Source organism: Rana temporaria, chromosome 2 (assembly GCF_905171775.1).
Source record: "Rana temporaria chromosome 2, aRanTem1.1, whole genome shotgun sequence".
NCBI classification, from domain to species: domain Eukaryota; kingdom Metazoa; phylum Chordata; class Amphibia; order Anura; family Ranidae; genus Rana; species Rana temporaria.
Genome location: NC_053490.1, coordinates 363605976 through 363625786, shown reverse-complemented (window position 1 = coordinate 363625786; position 19811 = coordinate 363605976). Strand labels below are relative to the sequence as shown.

The 19811-nt window shown below is 43.7% G+C and overlaps 1 protein-coding gene across 3 annotated transcripts in view; it reads left to right on the top strand.

Moving 5' to 3' along the window:
• The first annotated feature begins 879 nt into the window (after positions 1-879).
• LOC120927166 (cytochrome b561 domain-containing protein 1) overlaps positions 880-19811 on the top strand; it is an 81054-nt gene continuing 62122 nt past the window's right edge. Inside the window, exon 1 of one of the 3 annotated variants that reach the window (XM_040337648.1) lies at positions 880-1029. The gene's annotated coding sequence lies outside the window, so the exon portion shown is untranslated. Of the gene's footprint in view, positions 1081-19811 lie in introns of all 3 variants that reach the window. The other 2 variants (XM_040337647.1, XM_040337646.1) reach the window with 2 other exon arrangements.

Sequence of the window (19811 nt, the reverse complement as noted above, 5' to 3'; positions counted from 1 at the left end):
ACCCCAGAAGAGGACAATTGGGGCTGCCCTGTGCAAAACCATTCCACAGAGCAGGTAGGTATAACATGTTTGTTATTTGTTTTTAAACAAGACTTTACAATAACTTTAAGTCTTTGAAGCGATATTTACGACACATTTTCTTTTTGTGGTAAGTACTGCATAATCGCTATTTTTTTATTTCTGAATTGGACTTAATTTATTGCATTGCAATAATTTATGCAAATGAGTCACGTGATTGCGTTCTCACATGCAGTAAACCTTATCGGTTTATTTTTTTGCCATCTGTGTTCAATTGGGGAGATTTCCCTTCACTTCCTGTCCCATAGACAAACAGGAAGTGAGAGGAAATCTCTGCAAACTAAGGGATCCTCTCACTTCCTGTTTGTTAGGGAAGTTAAATCTCCCCAATGGTACACAGATGGCCAAAAAAAAAAAAAAACGATAAGGGTTATTCTATCCAAAATAATAAATAAAAAGTTTTGCCTGCAGTTCTATTTTAATGTTAGATAACCCCAGTCTTGATACGGGCATTGATGAGCGGGCTTTGCGTGAAAGCTGCCCCCAGTGCAGGGCGAAGAGGACACCTCCCACCGGCAGATGTATGAATTTTTAGTGGTCAAAATAGTGTGGTATTGGTATGTATTTTGCCTTACCCTTCATGCTAATATGTGTTACTTTTTGTATATCAGAAAGTTGGGAGATATGATCATATAGGCAGTATTTAGCCAAAATAGCCTTTTCCTTGTTTCTTTAGTTATTTGAACAAACCGAGTCCTTTTGGTTGGCCATCTGTGGAGGAGCTTGGCACTGTCTCCAAGATATTCTATGCGGCAGATCCTGAGCGGCTCGCACGGCTGTGCATATTTTGGGGCCCGCTAGGTGTCGCTGTAGGTGCAGATCGGTAACTGACAGAACAAGCTAGGAATTAAGCATCGCGGAAGTGATCGGCCAATCACCGATCTCCAGACGTGCACCGAGGACGCCGGTTCCGGTATAGAAACCGAGAGGACTCGTCCATGTTGTAGCGGAGTATGTGAGGGGCGTGCGTACGTGTTCTCATTATATTTCTTATCTTCTGAAGTACGTTCGTTTGTTTACATGTAGACAGGGTAACCTGTGGCTTTCATAGCCGAGTGCTGAATGAGTCGCCAGTGTTGCTTGTCACGTAAAACCTGTTAGGGCGTGCTGGTGCTTGTAGTGCTTCCGGGGTGTGCAGAGTTGTGGAAAGAAAAGGCCATAATAATATCTCAAACTGGTTTCCATGAGATCCTATACAACAGGTTTGGCCATGGGCAATGTCATTATGATTGAAGGTGTAACTAAGGCTCGGTTTACACTTGTGCGACTTGTCATGCAGATTGTGACTGCAAAGTCGCGTGACAAGTCATACCCCATGACTTCCAATGAGTACTGTTCATATCTGTACAACTTCAAAGTAGTACCTGCACTACTTTGGTCCCACTTTGATGCGACTTGAGGTCCATAGACCTCAAGAATACACAGGCATTGCTTCAAGTCTCATCAGAATCGCAGGACTTTGGGGTTGCAATAGTGGAAACCTAGCCTTTAGGTCCCTGGCACATTTGCCGCAACTTGAAGCAATGCCGGTGTAATCTTGAGGTCTATGGACCTCAAGTTGCATCAAAGTGGGACCAAAGTAGTGCAGCGACTACTTTGAAGTTGCACAGATATGAAGGGTACTCAGTGGAAATCATGGAGTACGACTTGTCATGCGACTTTGCGGTCATAGGACAAGTTATACAAGTGTGAAAGGGGCCTAAAGGCAACATTTTTTCCCCCGTTTTTGGATAGAATGTGGAGGTGAATTAAAACACCTGTTAGTCTTTGTTGCTGTCCCCGTTAGAGAGATTCACACTCCTATTTGTCCTGTTTACCATTATCATCAAAGTTAAAGAAAATTGCACATGTTGCTTTGTCCCCAGAACAGTAATCAAGGAATGGGGACACAACAGAATACCTTAAATGTTTTTTGTTTTTTTTTGGGGTGGGGGGTTCTCTCACTATTTGTTTTAGCTATGGGACAGGAAGTAAAGTTCTGATGGGATGGGGGGGGGGGGGGGGCGGTTTATAACCCTCCTTTCAGGTTATCCAAAATGGGGGGGGGGGGGGGGGGGAGGGTTTGCCTTTAGTTCTACTACTTAAAGCGGAGTTCCGGCCAAAATTTCACTTTTTAAATATAAATACCCCTGTAATACACAGTAAAGTTAGTCTGTAAACTAAGGTCCGTTTTGTTAGGTTGTTACAGCATTTAGACACTTTATAAAATAGAAATTGACTGGGGCCATCTTAAGTGTGGGCATCATGAAGCCAGACTGTATGACTTCCTGGATTTCAGCCTTGCAGATCTCGCACATGCTCAGTGCTGCACAAGCAGTGTAATAGGTTTCAGATCAGGTTTCAGCACCTGTACTGTCCAAGTCACATGATTCTTCGAGACTGGGGAGTGCACAGACTCCTGGAAAGTTACACCCACTACATTCCGAGGAGTCTGTGCGGTGTAGGTTAGGCACCTAGGTGCAGGAAGAGGGAAGATTAACTATTCTGCCTAGCAACAACACTTTGAAGGCATCTAAAAAAAAAAAAAAATTCTTAAAGGACTAATGACATTTTTTTAAAACTACTGATGTAATGTTATATTTATGGGTGGAACTACACTTTAAGCAATTGGCTAGTAAGGGGTCATTCATGCAGGTCTGCTCCTGAGCTAAGCTGTGTGTCTCCATAGACACACACAGCACCGGTAAGCCACTCCCTCTTCTCAGGAGTTTGACTTACAGCAGCAGGAGCCCATGTGAGACCAGGAACGGGAGAATAGGACTGCAGCTGTGATGGCACTGGAGTGGTGAGAGGAAGCAGTTAAAGGATCACTAAAGGACATTTTTTTTTTTTTTTTTTTAGCTAAATAGCTTCCTTTACCTTACTGCAGTACTGGTTTCATGTCCTTATTGTTCGTTTTTGCTTTGATGTTGCTGTAAAACTGCTCTGATCTCCACACTTCCTGGTTGTCGGTTTCCTTATAACCATCATACTGTGAGCTTTTCATGGTGGTCTAAGCTGTCATTACTGTGTGTCTAAAACTCCTCAGAACCAATCAGATTCATTTTAAAAACAAAACACTGCCCTGGATTTGTTTGTTTTTGTTCTGTGGGTCTCTTTACTTCACAGAAACATGAAACCAGTTTAAAATCGAAAGTGAAACTAGAGGCACATTATATGATTGAATTTAATCTATTTTTAATCATTTTTAAAAGGAATCGGTTAACTTTTATGTCTCTATACCCTGTAAACAGTCATTTCAGCAAAATCTTTTTTTTCTTTTAGTGACCCTTTAAAGTGTTTAGAAATGGGGTGGGTTGCGCAATAGTGGGTTGTTTTTTTTTTTTAGCTTAAAGTGGAAGTAAACCCCCCTTTTTTTGTATTTACAGGTTAGCCTGTAATAAGGCTTACCAGTAGGTACAGTGAATATCCCCTAAACCTACACAGTTTAGGATGGGGGTCAGCAATAGAGATGGGCTGGGACATGTTTGAAAATCCCATATGCCCGATCCCGCCAGGAAGCGCATACTGCACAGCGCTAATCGCAGGCAGTAAGATATTTCCTGATCTGTGCAGCTGAGGACCGGGAAATATCTCACTGCCTGTGATTAGCAATGTGCAATGTCAGCTTCCTGGCGGGATCGGGCATGTGGGATTTTGAACACGCCCGAGCCCATCTCTAGTCAACAACCAGTAGATCGGAGACTGGTGACTGGTAGATCGCGGTCTGGGCTTGCTGACCCATCATTCCAGAGCATCAAACCGAGTGCAATGCAGAGGGACTACTTTAAAGTTGGAGCTGTATTAGGGAGCAAGAGCCACGCAAGCTGGTGTCTCCTCTTTACTGCTGGCTTCTGTCCCATGTAGGATGTCTCCTCTTTTGTGCTGGCTGCAGTACCAACTGCACTCCACCTCTTATCCTAGTTATCGGTCTCCAGAGTGGTGCCAGCCTCAGAAAAGAAGAGATCTTCAGGTCAACGTTAAGCAATACCCTGGGCATAATAGAATAAGGCTGCCTTCACAATGATCCGCTGCAGTTTACCCACACCGTATGCAGTGTACCTACAGCTTTCCTGTGGGATTTCTGCACTTAGCCATAAACTTCTATTATTTCCTGTGGGTTTGGTGCACCTTCTGAAAGCACACCACACCTGTAGTATACAGTGCCTTGCAAAATTATTCACCCCCTTGGCATTTTTCGTGTTTTGTTGCCACACAACCTGGAATTAACATGGATTGTTTGAGGATTTGCATCATTTAATTAAATAGGACAAAATAACAGAAAAAGTCAATGTGCAGAACTATTCAGCCCCCTAAAGTCAATAACCTTTTGCGGCTATCACAGCTCCAAGTCGCTTTGGATAAGTCTCTTTGAGCTTGCCACATCTTGCCACTGGGATTTTTGCCCATTTCTCCTTGCAAAACTGCTCCAGCTCCTTCAAGTTTGATGGTTTGCGCTTGTGAACAGCAATCTTTAAGTCTGACCACAGATTTTCTATTGGATTGAGGTCTGGGTTTTGACTAGGCCATTCCAACACATTTACATGTTTCCCCTCCCCTTCTCTAGGTGGGGGGGGGGGGGGGGGGGGCGGCTATTTGTTCCCACAAATAGAGCTTTCTTTTGGTGGTATTTGATCACCTCTGTGGTTTTTATTTTTTGCGCTATAAACAAAAATAGAGCGACAATTTTGAAAAAAATTAAATATTTTTTGCTATAATAAATATCCCCCAAAAATATATAAAAACATTTTTTTCCCCTTAGTTTAGGCCGATACGTATTCTTCTACCTATTTTTGGTAAAAAAAATCGCAATAAGTGTTTATCAATTGAGGTTTGCGCAAAATTTATAGCGTTTACAAAATAGGGGATAGTTTTATTGCATTTTTATACATTTTTTTTTTTTTTTTACTACTAATGGCGGTGATCAGCGTTTTTTTTCGTGACATATTGAGGAGTGTGGCCACTTTAGCGACTTTGTAACCAGTTGCAGGCCACAATGAGCGGAGCGGGCATATGACAGGCATGTGCAGAGCAGACACAGACAGCCCGCTCTACTCTATGGGCCCTCTGATCTGATCCGCCCAGACAGAAGGGAGTAGATCCCCTTCTGTTTTTTTAAGTCGATCGGATTGGAGATAGTCTGTTTACATCTGCCACTTTATAGAGGTGAATAAAGGGTCTAATTGGATCCACCTGAAAAACAGACAGGCGGATCTGATCAGACCAATCGTGTGAAAAGGGGCCTAAGGCCCCTTTCACACTGATGCACTGTGGTACCTGCACCTCAACTGACCACCAGCAGTACCAGCCAGCAGGGGGAAAGCAGATGAGCGGAGCTTCTACATTTAGGTGGAACTCCGCTTTAATTAAACACGATTCTGATAGCATAGATGGTTACATAATTATATGGGTAGTCTGGTTGAAAAAAGACACAAGTCCATCTAGTTTAACCAATAAAAGGGAAACGAAAATGTTACAATCCCATATACACAATCCTACACCCACAGTTGATCCGGAGGAAGACAAAAAAAAACAGCAGAGCATAATCCAATTTGCTCTAGCAGGGGAATAAATTCCTTCCTGATCCCCCAAGAGGCAAGCACATATTCCCCGGATCAACTTTATCTATAAATGTTAGTATCTAGTTATATAATGTACATTTAGGAAAGAGTGCAAGCCTTTTTTAAAGCGGAGTTCCACCCGTTTTTTAGTTAAGAGTCAGCAGCTACAAAAAGCGTAGCTGCTGACTTTTAATAAACAGACACTTACTTGTCCCACGGTCCATCGATTCGGCTGCATGGAGCCCCACTCCTCTCCCCCTCCTCGACGCTGTCATATCTACTGTGGGCACCCGGCCATGACAGCTTGCGGCTTCACGGCCGAGCATGCACTGCGCATGTGTGAGACGCAATGCGCTCAGCCATTGGGCAGCCAATTTTTTTGTGTCCCAGAAGATCACTGGCAGGGAGATGCCGCCTAGGGGCGAGAGGTGGAGTCGCCTAGGCGGCCGAGGACAGGAAGAAGGAAGTGAGACAGGAAGTCCCACTAAAGAGGACACACACTCCCCCCGAAAAAATGACATGCCAAATCTGGCATGTTAGGGGGCGAGGAGTGCTTAAAGCGGATGTTCCACTTTTGGGTGGAACTCCGTTTTAAAGCAATCTACTGAGCTGGACAGAACCATTTCTTGAGGGAGTTTATTCCACATTTCCACTGCTCTTTATGTGACGAAACCTTTCCTTATTTGGAGAATAAATCTCTTTTCCTAGAGACATAAAGAGTGCCCCCTTGTCCTCTGTGATGACCTTAAAGCAGAGCTCCACTCTAATGGGGAAGCTCCGCTTGTCTGCCTCCGCTGCTGCATTTGGCACCTTTTGGAGGAAGGAGCGAGTTTCTGGTTGTCACAGGTACCGGCTCCCACTTCCAGCTCAGTTTGCCGCAGTGAACTGAGGCGGAAGTTTGGCCCCCTTCTCCCCCCGCAGCTGGCCTATTCACAAAGCGCAGCGCACTTCACGCATGCGTAGTAGGGTTCCGGCTGTGAAGCCGCAATGCCGGCTTCTCTTAGTCTAGATGGCTGCACCAGCACCCGATAGCCGGTTGAAATAACGGCTTGGGTGAGGACACCGCTGGATTCTTGGACAGGTAAGTGCCATAATAAGTCAGCAGCTACAGAATTTGTAGCTGCTGACTTTTTTATTTTTTTCTGATGGAGCCTGTAGCTCTTTAAAATGAATAACTCAACGCCATATCCCCCCTTATTCTCCTCTTCTCAAGAGGGAATAGGTTCATCTCCTCTAATCTTTCCTCATAGCTGAGCTCCTCCATGCCTCTTATCAGTTTGGTTGCCCTTCTCTGCACTTTCTCCAGTTCCCTGATATCCTTCTTGAGAACTGGAGCCCAAAACTGAACTGCATATTCCAGCTGAGGTCTTACTAATGATTTGTTCAGGGGCAAAATGATATCCCTCTCTCTTGTCTATACCTCGTTTTTCTATGACTCTCTTAATACAAGAGAGAATTTTGAACACTTTGGATATCGCTGCTTGGCATTGCATGCTATTAGCTTATGGTCTACCATGCCTCATCTCATTGATGTGTTTTTTGAAACACAGTCACAGATCAGAACATAGACGGAATAAAAGATTAAGGTTCCAAAAGCACCACAAAAAAAATAGTTCTCAGGCCTTACTGGACCCACTTCCATTCATTTTATTAGCCCATATTTCAAAGCCCTGAAGATGGGGATGCTGTTAACCCCATAAATGCATTTTGTTTTTATATTCATTTTGCAAGTAAAGCAACAGATTTTTGAAACTTGAGAGTCTTTTAACCATTTACTTCAGTGCTACTCACCCAACTAGCACTTCTTATAAAATTTAGAAATAACTTTTAGCATTTTAGGAGTCAAACCACCACAGGATGATCATCCTGTCCTTTATCAGTGCAAAAATTCTTCCCAAAGTAATACTACACCTAAGTCACCAAACACAGTGGAACCTTGGATTACGAGCATAATCCGTTCCAGGAGAATGCTTGTAATCCAAATCACTCGCATATCAAAGCGAGTTTCCCCATAGAAGTCAATGGAAACAACAAAAATTTGTTCCGCATTGACGTCTATGGCATGCAATGCCACAGAGTTGAGGGTGGAGAACTTCGGAAATACTAGTGGACAGCTCGGCTGATCTTGGAAACCCTCAAAGCATTTCCAAGTGTTTCCAAACGGCTCCGAACCATTCTGAGTGTCACCGGCAGCGTGCGGGGGACACCTCTGGCCAAATGCAGTACTGCACACCCCAGATTGAATTATGCTCGTTTTGCGAGACAACACTTGCAAACCGAGTCAGAATTTTAAAAAAAAGTTGCTCGTCTTTCAAAACTTTATACCGCTTGCTGTATGGGGTGTTCAGGTTATTATTATTGTTCCGTCTATCAGATTTCAATGTTGATTATCTGTATCTGTGTCTGTGTTTGTTAAAATTACATGTAAGGTTTGTAATTTACTTAAAGGGGTTGTAAAGGTAAAAAAAAAAATCCTAAATAGCTTCCTTTACCTTAGTGCAGTCCTCCTTCACTTACCTCATCCTTCGATTATGCTTTTAAATGTCCTTATTTCTTCTGAGAAATCCTCACTTCCTGTTCTTCTGTCTGTAACTCCACACAGAAACTCAAGGCTTTCTCCCTGGTGTGGAGTGTCGTGCTTGACCCCTCCCCTGAAATACAGGAGAGTCAGGACACTCTCTACGTTGCAGAAATATGGTATCTGAACTTTATGGGACAAGAAGGTTTAGCTATCTGCCCTAGGGACAGAACAGAGAATTTTTTAAGCTGACCTCTGAAGGGAAGATAAGCTGACTTCGGAAGTCTGTACAGCCCGGTTCTACTCAGTATCCAGTCAGAAGCCTTAAAGAAACAGGCCTGCGGCAGGCGAAGCAAGCAGCCATGCTACACAGAGACACGCTCTGTCAAGCAGCATCGACACTAGAACGGTCTCTATATAGCAAGACAGCTTCTTCCCCACAGCCATGTCTCCCAGTGGGACATCTTACAAAACACGTTCACGAGCAAGCTCATCTTAAGTCATCTGTCACAAATGCAGCAGCTATCGCCCGTTCAAAAGCTGAAGCAGCGAGAGCCAGGGCCGCATTCGCAGACCAAGAGCTGCAGATGAAAAAAGAAAAGGCCCACCTTGAAGCAGAAAAGGTGAGACAGGAACAAGAAAGAGAGAAGGAAAGAGTACGCATGGAACAACAAAGCATATGCCTGGAGGACGAGCTACATCAGAAGAAAGCATCTCTGAAATTGCAGCAAGCTATCTTAGAAGCTGACATGGAGAGGCTGGCAGTGTGCCGAGACGCTGCTGTCGCCATTGCAGAAGCAGAAGCTTTAGAAGCAGCCGTCTACGATGAGCCAAGAGTAGGCTGCAGCTTACCAGGCCTAGAGGAGGACCAACAAGATTCCTCGCAACGCATATCAGATTATGTCTACCAGCACTGTGACCCAAGCAGCATCCCTCAACAAGAAATTAAACATGACGTCAGTGAGTCGCATCAAATAAAGCAGCAACAAGACGACCTTGGACCCCAGTGCTACAAGCAAGAAAAATCCGACAGAGTTCCAGACTTTCCAGTCCCAACCAAACCTACTCTACATGGTACCCAGCCTTCCTACAAACATCAAACACCTGTCTTCACTCCAAAGGTGTATGCAACGAGCCAGTACGAACTGCCAACCATATGCAAGTTTGAGCCCAGCGTGCCTAAAGAGACTTCTACCAGGTGCACCACAATACACCAGTAGCCTACCCCAATGCCAATCGGGCTACTGTAGACTTTGCCAAGTTCCTTGCCAAACGTGCATTAGTTACCCAAGGACTTGTCAAATTTAGTGATCGCCCTCAACACTGCAGGGCGTGGCAATCCTTTTCCAGAGTGTCATTCAAGATCTAGATCTATCATGCAGGGAACAGATAGAACTCCTTGTAAAGTGGTTTGGCAATGATTCTGCTGATGTGCCAAAAGAATCAGAGACATAAAACCATCCTGAGATAGGCCTTACAAACATCTGGAACAGACTGGATAGATGTTATGGCTCACCAGAGGATATAGGGAGTAAACTGTTTAAAAGGATAAGACTTCCCAAAAATACCTAGCAGAGGTTACCAAAAATTTAGAAAATTCCGGAAAGATGACCCCAGCTTCATTTTTCCAGTGTCTTTTACCACTTCTTCTGGTCCTAAACAACTCAGAGCTCCAGTAGCAGTGCACATAACTAACATTTCTTCCCACAGATTTGCAGAGTCTCAGCCAGAGGATCAAGACAGCGACCCTACTAAGTTCTGCCCGCTACCTAAGATGCCACATCCTATTCTGAAATGCAGAGCCTTCAGGACAAAGACCATCCAGGATCGCAAAGATTTCCTCAAAGAGAATAACATCTGTTACAAGTGCTGCTCTTCGTCCACACACTTCGCCAAGGACTGTAAGGTCAGTGTCAAATGTACAGACTGTGATGGCACAGAGCACAACACAGCTCTACACCCAAGGCCTTCTCCAAGAACCTCTAGTACAGACGCCACAGCAATCACTTGACAGTGCACTGAAGTCTGTAAAGGAAGTACAGGTAGCAGATCCTGATCTAAAATCTTTCCAGGGAGAGTTTACCCAAAATGATGCAGAGACAAAGCAGTCAAGCTCTACTTCATTTTAGATAATCAGAGTAATAAGTCACTAGTCAGATCTGTGTTTTTTGACATTCTAAACCTTAAAGGCCCCAGCAGCCCTTACTCCCTTAGGACTTGTGCAGGTACATTGGAAACGGCAGGGAGGAGAGCTGACGGCTTACAAATTGAATCTATGGATGGTAAGATATGCCTACCCTTACTGACCATAATAGAGTGCAACCAGATGCCAGACAATAGATCAGAGATTACCACACCAGACGCAGCAGCTCACCAGACTCGCTTGAATCACATAGCACATCTCATACCAGAACTAGGTGATCAGGCTCAGATAATCTTACTCCTAGGGAGAGATATCTTGAAAGTCCACAAAGTAAGCAAACTGATCAATGGTCCTCAAAATGCCCCATATGCCCAAAAACTGGATCTCATGTGGATCATTATAGGTGACGTTTGCCTGGGAGGTGCACACAAACCGGCATCTGTTAATAACCTGCTCACTAGTACCCTCGAGAATGTTCGTCCTTCTCTTTTCCAACCCTGTCAAAATGACATCCTCATAAAGGAGCTATCACACAACAACCCTGTACCTCTTCCTTTCCTAAGTCCCCTCTGTGACAGCAATACCTATGACAGCGACCAAATTGACTTAGGAAGCACAGTGTTCAAGAGAACAAAGGAAGATAACCAGGTAGAAATGCCATTGAGGATAGGCTTTTTCTACAAGTTATGGAAAAGAGTATGAAGAAAGATGTGTCTAATAGCTGGGTTGCACCTCTTCACTTTAAACCACAAAGACGACGTTTGCCTAACAGAGAACAAGCATATAAACGCTTCACTTCCCTAAGACACAATCCTAAAAGGAAATAAAGGATGGGAGAACATTTATTTTCCTTCATGGAGAAAATATTCCAGACCGGTCATGCTGAGATCGCCTCAGACCTTAAAGACTATTTTGGGGTCTATCACCCTAAGAAGCCAGGGCAGATTAGAGTGGTGTTCATTTCCAGTGCCAAGCATGAGGGTGTCTCTCTAAATGATGTCCTTCTCTCTGGAACTGACCTTAACAACAGACTATTAGGAGTACTTCTCCACTTTCACAAGGATTCAGTTGCATTCATGGCAGACATACAGCAAATGTTCTATTGCTTTCTTGTTAAAGAAGAACACCAAAACTTTCTAAAGTTTCTCTGGTTCAGGGACAACAACCCCTCTGGAGACATCACAGAATACCGCATGAGGGTGCACATGTATGGCAACAGTCCTTCCCCATGCAGTTGCTATATATAGCCTCAGACACTCTGCTAGAATGGGAGAGTGCAGAGTATGGGTCAGATGTCAGACAATTTGTGGACAAGGATTTCTATGTAGACGATTGCTTGAAATCACTACCCACAAATAAAGCTGCAATCGGTCACCTCAAAAGAACTCAGGCAATGCTTGCTTGTTCCAACTTAAGACTCCACAAGATTGCTTCCAACAGTAGAGAAGTGTTAGAAGCCTTTCCTGTCCAAGATCATTCTAACAAGTTAAAGGACTTAGACCTAGGAACAGACTCGCTTCCCAGTCAATGCATCCTTGGTTTGCTTTGGGACTTAAGATCTGACACCTTTACTTTCCAAGTAAACACAGAAGAAAAACCCTTTACCCGTAGAGGTGTCCTGTCTACCAAAAACGGCCTGTATGATCCTTTAGGCTTTGCAGCACCTGTCACCATCCAGGGTAAAGCATTACTCAGAGACTTAACCTGTGAGTCGTTAGATTGGGACCACACTCTCCCCACCAACAGGAAGAACCTATGGCTAGAGTGGATGAACTCACTAACAGCTTTATCCAACCTTAAAATTCCACGCCCATATGCTCCTCTGTCATCTGCAGACGTTCAGATACAAAGACTTTGTGTGTTTTCGGATGCTTCTGTTAAAGCAATTGCTGCTGTAGCGTACCTGAAAACCATGGACACCTCAAGTTTCATTAATGCTCTTAGACGTTTCATTGCAATCAGAGGCCCAGTGAAACTCATTCGCTCTGACAGAGGGTCTAACTTTGTAGGAGCAGTAAAATAACTTCAAATTCCTTCTGACTTGGACGTTCTCAGAGTAGAAAGATACTTGAGTGAACAAGACTGCACATGGATCTTCAACTCTCCTCACTCTTCTCACATGGGAGGTGTTTGGGAGAGGATGATAGGAATAGCCCGCAGAATTCTTCACTCTATCTTCCTACAAGTAGGAATTGCAAGGCTTACTCACTAATGTTTAGTGACATTTATGAGGTTACAGCTATCATTAACGCCAGACCTTTGACATCAATTTCAAGTGACTGAAGATCTAGTGGTCCTCACAACGGCCATGTTACTCACGCAAAAGATTAGTCTGGCTGGTGTTTCAGCTGGAGAGTTTTGTGAGAAGGACCTTTACAAACGTCAATGGAGCCAAGTACAAACCCTCGCCAATACCTTCTGGAGCCGATGGAGGGAACAATATATATCTACTCTACAAGTAAGGAGAAAGTGGCACCCTGAAAAGCATAATCTTAAACCTGGTGATGTTGTGCTCATGAAAGATTGCCAGACACTAAGGAATATGTGGCCTTTAGGTCTGGTCACCAAAGTACTCCCAAGCAAGTATAATCGTGTCAATAAGGTCGAGGTCAAGGTCTTTCAACAGAATGAGGCTAAAGTATTCTTAAGACCAGTGACCAAACTTGTTCTTTTTCTTTCTACGGAGGACTCTGTTAATGACGTCACAGGCAGTTCTGTCCATCAGATGTCTATGTTGATTATCTGTATCTGTGTTGTTAAAATTACATGTAAGGTTTGTAATTTTACATAAGACAATCATATGTGGAGTGCAGGCTCCATCTAGTGTTCTTTTTTTGGTATTGCTGCAGTTCTGTTTATTTTATTTACTGTATGTGTAGTTAAGGAAGTTGTTAGTAAGCAGGGAATTCTGGGTAGAATCTTCACAGGAAGTGAACCAGCCACCATTATTTGAGAAGATACTGCAGGAAGCAGACATGTATTTCTCAATCTATCGCCATCACCCCTTTAAAACTTTAAAAAGTATGATTTTACGATCTCATCCTATATTGCAGATCGTTGTGTTTTTATTTTTTTTGGGTGGGGGGTACATGCTTTTTTCTTTGTTTCTGTTATACAATTTTGCAAATAATCTTTCTTCATACATTTAGGCCAAAATGTATTCGGCTACATTTCTGGTAAAAATACCCAAATCGGTGTATATTATTTAGTCTCTAAGAAAGTTAGTGTCTACAAACTATGGTATATACAGGTCATTCTCAAAAATTTAGCATATTGTGATAAAGTTCATTATTTTCTGTAATGTACTGATAAACATTAGACTTTCATATATTTTAGATTCATTACACACAACTGAAGTAGTTCAAGCCTTTTTATTGTTTTAATATTGATGATTTTGGCATACAGCTCATGAAAACCCAAAATTCCTATCTCAAAAAATTAGCATATTTCATCCGACCAATAAAAGAAAAGTGTTTTTAATAAAAAAAAAAGTCAACGTTCAAATAATTATGTTCAGTTATGCACTCAATACTTGGTCGGGAATCCTTTTGCAGAAATTACTGCTTCAATGCGGCGTGGCATGGAGGCAATCAGCCTGTGGCACTGCTGAGGTGTTATGGAGGCCCAGGATGCTTCAGTAGCGGCCTTAAGCTCATCCAGAGTGTTGGGTCTTGCGTCTCTCAACTTTCTCTTCCCAATATCCCACAGATTCTCTATGGGGTTCAGGTCAGGAGAGTTGGCAGGCCAATTGAGCACAGTAATACCATGGTCAGTAAAACATTTACCAGTGGTTTTGGCACTGTGAGCAGGTGCCAGGTCGTGCTGAAAAATGAAATCTTCATCTCCATAAAGCTTTTCAGCAGATGGAAGCATGAAGTGCTCCAAAATCTCCTGATAGCTAGCTGCATTCACCCTGCCCTTGAAAAAACACAGTGGACCAACACCAGCAGCTGACATGGCACCCCAGACCATCACTGACTGTGGGTACTTGACACTGGACTTCAGGCATTTTGGCATTTCCCTCTCCCCAGTCTTCCTCCAGACTCTTCCACCTTGATTACCGAATGACATGCAAAATTTGCTTTCATCCGAAAAAAGTACTTTGGACCACTGAGCAACAGTCCAGTGTTGCGTCTCTGTAGCCCAGGTCAGGTGCTTCTGCTGCTGTTTCTGGTTCAAAAGTGGCTTGACCTGGGGAATGCGGCACCTGTAGCCCATTTCCTGCACACGCCTGTACACTGTGGCTCTAGATGTTTCTACTCCAGACTCAGTCCACTGCTTCTGCAGGTCCCCCAAGGTCTGGAATCGGTCCTTCTCCACAATCTTCTTCAGGGTCCGGTCACCTCTTCACGTTGTGCAGCGTTTTCTGCCACACTTTTTGCTTCCCACAGACTTCCCACTGAGGTGCCTTGATACAGCACTCTGGGAACAGCCTATTCGTTCAGAAATTTCTTTCTGTGTCTTACCCTCTTGCTTGAGGGTGTCAATGATGGCCTTCTGGACAGCAGTCAGGTCGGCAGTCTTACCCATGATTGCGGTTTGGAGTAATGAACCAGGCTGGGAGTTTTTAAAAGCCTCAGGAATCTTTTGCAGGTGTTTAGAGTTAATTAGTTGATTCAGATGATTAGGTTAAGAGCTCGTTTAGAGAACCTTTTCATGATATGCTAATTTTTTGAGATAGGAATTTGGGGTTTTCATGAGCTGTATGCCAAAATCATCAATATTAAAATAATAAAAAGGCTTGAACTACTTCAGTTGTGTGTAATGAATCTAAAATATATGAAAGTCTAATGTTTATCAGTACATTACAGAAAATAATGAACTTTATCACAATATGCTAATTTTTTGAGAATGACCTGTATGTTTGAAAATCGATTAATCCTGATCTTATATCTTGAGGCCCTAAAATGCCAGGACAATACAAATATCCCCAAAAGTGCAGTACAGCGTCATCATATGACTGATATGGCTGTGATCAGGGACACTAACCTGGTGACAGTATATGGAAAAATATATATATATTTTTTCCCATTTTTTTTTTTTCTTTACATACTGTGGCCAGAGCAGTACAGTATTACCATATTTATACTGGAAAGAAGCTGCAAAAGATGATTTTGCGCCTGTTAAAGGGGATCAATAAGGGTGTAGATTTTGAATGTCAGACTTGTGGATCATAGCTGCTGGGGCTAAACTCCTGGGAGAGAGAACACAAATCAAGTAACAAAAATTATATTCCAAAAGCGCTTAGATCCAGTTAGTGTAGTTTTAATTGGAAGGGATATGATGGCACACCAACTTTTGTAAAAACCCATACGTTTATTGCAGTATACAGTAAAACCTTGGATTGCGAGCATAATTCGTTCCAGAACCATGCTTGTAATGCAAAGCACTTTTGTATATCAAAGCAAATTTTCCCATAAGAAATAATGGAAACTCAAATGATTTGTTCCACAACCATTTATTCATAAGTCCTTCAGTTTATAGTCCATATAAAAAGATTATAGCAATGTGAAAATTGTGTAACCATACAATGTCCATCCACAAATGGAAGCCTCCACAAGGGAATTAGAAGCAAAATCCAGCAGGAGCTACAGAGTATAAAAGAGAAGAGGTGCCTCCTAAGTGTAGCAATATGGTTATATTTAATGAAGGTACAACATTTAGCAACTCGCATGGTTAAGAGTCACATCTAAGTATGCAGGGATCCGAGGTAAAGTGATCCACATAGACCGTCCTCCTCACTGCCAGCTCTCACCGCTGTCAGTCTGCAATCGTGACTGAGAAGACTACCTTCAGTAGAGCGATCTGAAAACTCGTGGAAGGGACGACATCAATGGTGGTGCGGAGGATGGTTTTTGTGGACAGCTTTACCCAGGATCCCTGCATACTTAGATGTGCCTGTTTTTAATCATCAACCATGTGAGTTTCTAAATGTTGTACCTTCATTAAATGTAATCATATTTCTACACTTAGAGGTGCCTCTCTTCTATTTTATACTCCGTCTTGACTAGGGGTGCAACGGATCAAAAAACTCTCGGATCGATCCTCGGATCAGAAGTCACTTTTCGTATCAGCAATAAAGAAACATTTTCAAATGTACAGATAAAAAAGTAATCTCCTTAAAATGACCACACCGTATAAGCTTTGATCTCCATAATTGGTATCAACATTCCCTGCACTTATTGCCAAAAACGGTGGCAAATTAAATAAAAGGATATTAAAAAAAAAGTTTGCCTACAAAAGATTGAAGGATAGGTGCACTATTATCTTCCAAAATCATACCATTTGTTGATCTAGTGCAAGCCTGTGGAAGAAAGCCAGGGATGTGCTTTGAATTATGTGCTTGCATTTACCTAAATGATCATGACACTGTGCTAAGTGTTGCCAACTTACTTGCCTTTTTAGAATTAAAATGTAGTTGAGTCCCATCTTCTCCATCCAGTGTGCTTGCCAGAGCCCAGAGCACAGCGTGACATGGCTCCCCGCCTCAGCGCGCTGACTACAGAAGTCAACACGCTGAGGCGGGGAGGCGTGTCACGCTGTGCTCTGGGCTCTGGCAAGCACACTGGGTGGAGCAAGATGGCCGGAGCTAGGCCGAAGCCGGGGACTTTCCTAGGCTCCGGAGCGCTCCATGGATCGCGGGGTGTGCCGATCCGAACGGGGTGACACGTTCGGATCACGGATCGGTGACGATCCGTTGCACCCCTAGTCTTGACATAACGCTACTCTTATATCAAGACATCGCTTGTATATCAAGTCAACATTTATAAATAAAATTGCTTGTCTTGCAAAATGCTCTCAAACCAAGGTTTTACTGTACACATGTTTAAAAGCTTTACCCAAGGCAAGTGTCAGATTTATTAACACAGTGGCTGAGCCTGCTTAATATGAATCCACAAGAAAAAGGTCAGAGATGTGTCTGATGGATGAGCCTTAGTGGTGGTATGGTGCAATGGACCTGGACAATGGAGCCACCTAGAAGACAGGAAGGGCTGTTGTGGGATTACAGCTTAAATGTATTAAACCAAGAGGATGTGAAGACAGGTTGTGGGACCATTGAGGTGCCACCCGTGTTGGGCGACTAGCAATGCCAATTGCCCCACGCAAATCAACTACGGGTGGCAGTCACTAGTGTGTGAACACTTGGAGGGCAAGATGGTACGTGAAGTCTCGTCACAATGACGATATGTTAAGCGTGTATGCGCCTTGTCAAGTCGTGACGGCATTTCTCAAGCTGTATACCAGTAGTTTGTAAAGATCTGCAAAGAGAATAAAAATATGAGCCCAAAAAATTTGATATCCAAAGAATGGAAAGCCCTGAAAGATATGGAAACCAATGCAAATATTTTCATGAAATCCAACGATTAGGGAGGTAGTATAGTGGTCCAAGATAAAGACCTTTTCAGATAAATATACCCGCATAAAGCTAAAGAAAGAGAGACTCTACCTGAATATCAACAGGCATTAAAAATCTTTATATACAATGCCTTTCATGATGGTGTCATAGACAAGAAAGAGAAACCGTTTTTATTACCAAATATCAATAGCACTCCATATTTTTATCACCTCCCAAAGGTGTATAACTCCCTGATAAAGCCTCTGGGACATCCAATTGTTGCCAGTACAAATAGGAATCTGTGGGATGTCACAGTATATAGATTTTCTTTTTTTACAATGGATTATATCCAACCTTCCTGCTTTTATTAGAGATTCCAGTCATGTTCTGGACCCACTACAAATGGAAAAAAGACTACCTATGGGCTTCCTTAGACGTATGTTCCTTATATACAATTATTCTACATAAAGTAGGCCTAAGAGTTCTACAATATTTCCTTTACAAAGACCTAATGGTCAATTTACGTCAAGCCCAATTTGTAATTGAAGGGACAGAATTTTGCTTACAGCATAATTATTTTACTTTCTCTTATCATCCATGGATGGACACATCCTTCACAAGACTTGACATATGGGTTATGTTCCTGTTCATAGGAGAGGACTAGGCAGAACATGTTAGATATTTAAATACATGTTACTTTAACAGAGTTGAACAGCCCCGCCCAGGGGGCGGTCTCTCCAGACAAAACTCTCCTCCCTACAGCATGCAGCGTCAGTTTTTTTTCTGCCTAGCAGATGAGAAGGACGTGACTCCCTTTGGGCCCAGCGCCCTGAAGAAATTTTTCATTTTATTTTTTGTTTCATTTATTTGAGATTCTTCTATCAACTGCCGACTGAGTGACAGGCTGGATATATAGATCCTTGTAGTCTCCTCAGTCCGGCCAGCGAGCATGAGCACACCGTAGCTAAGGATTGGGTCTGCCACGACATACCTCATGACTCCGGGGGTGGCCGGTGAGCTTGTTGCTCCAGGATCCACACATGACTGGGCTGTGGTGTTATCTCGCTCACAGTGGACCAGGCCGACAGCTACTCCAACGCGGTTGTATGCCTGTCAGGAATGCGCCAGCGGGTCCTCGCATGGACAGGAAAGTACAGTCCTTCCTGCCTCGGCAGGTCGGTACGGCTGGGCATTCCTGGGGTTAGGGGGTTCTCCTATCCGCCGACAAAGGCTCAGCTGGGGGACATAAACATCGCTGGGTGCGTAAGCCGAACAAACCGGCATCGAAACCCGCCACCGCATGAAGTTTTGCTCCCGCCTGACTCATGGGTTGGGGACGGCTTTGCAGGTTCACAGCTCGGTGGACCTCCCTGCTCTCCGACCAGTGGGTCTGCGACGTGGTCTCTTCAGGGTACAAGATCGAGATTCTTTCCCTCAAATCTCCCTCTCCTTCTGGCTTGTCGGTCTGCCCTATTGGGGGCAGTGCAGGACTTGCTGGGTTGCGGGGTAATTTTACCCATTCTGCAGGACGAGAGGTTTCAGGGATTTTATTCAAATCTGTTTGTGGTCTTGAAGGACGGGGTCGGTCCAATCTCGGACCTCAAAGCTCTAAATGCCCTTGTGAGAGTACGGAAGTTTTGCATGGAACCCATTCGCTCAGTGGTGGCTGCGCTCTCTCCGGGGGACTTTCATCAAGGACGCATACTTGCATGTCCCAATTTGCGCAGGTCACCAGAGGTTTCTGCGCTTTGCGATAAAAGAAGACCACTATCAGTTTCTGTCCCTTCCCTTTGGCCTAGCGTTCAGCACCAAGAGTTTTCACCAAGGTGCTCGCACCAATTCTAGCTTTGCTGAGACAGCGAGGCATTGCCATTGTGGGCTACTTAGACGATCTTCTGAGAGCAGCTTCTGGCTCAGAATAAGAGGAGGATGTGTCTATAGCCAGCCATACCCTCCGAGAATTCGGGTGGGTGTTAAACATCCAGAAGTCGGTCTTGGTACTGACTCAGCGTTTGGAATACCTGGGGTTGATTCTGGACTCCGGAGGCGAGAGTCTTTCTTCCCCTGGAAAAATTGCAGAGTCTTCAGTCTGCGGTAAAGCTGTTGGCATCCCGCAAATGGTCGTCCCTCAGTTTTTGCATGTGAGTCCTGGGTCTGATGGTAGCCTCCTTCGAGGCACTACCATATGCCCAGTTC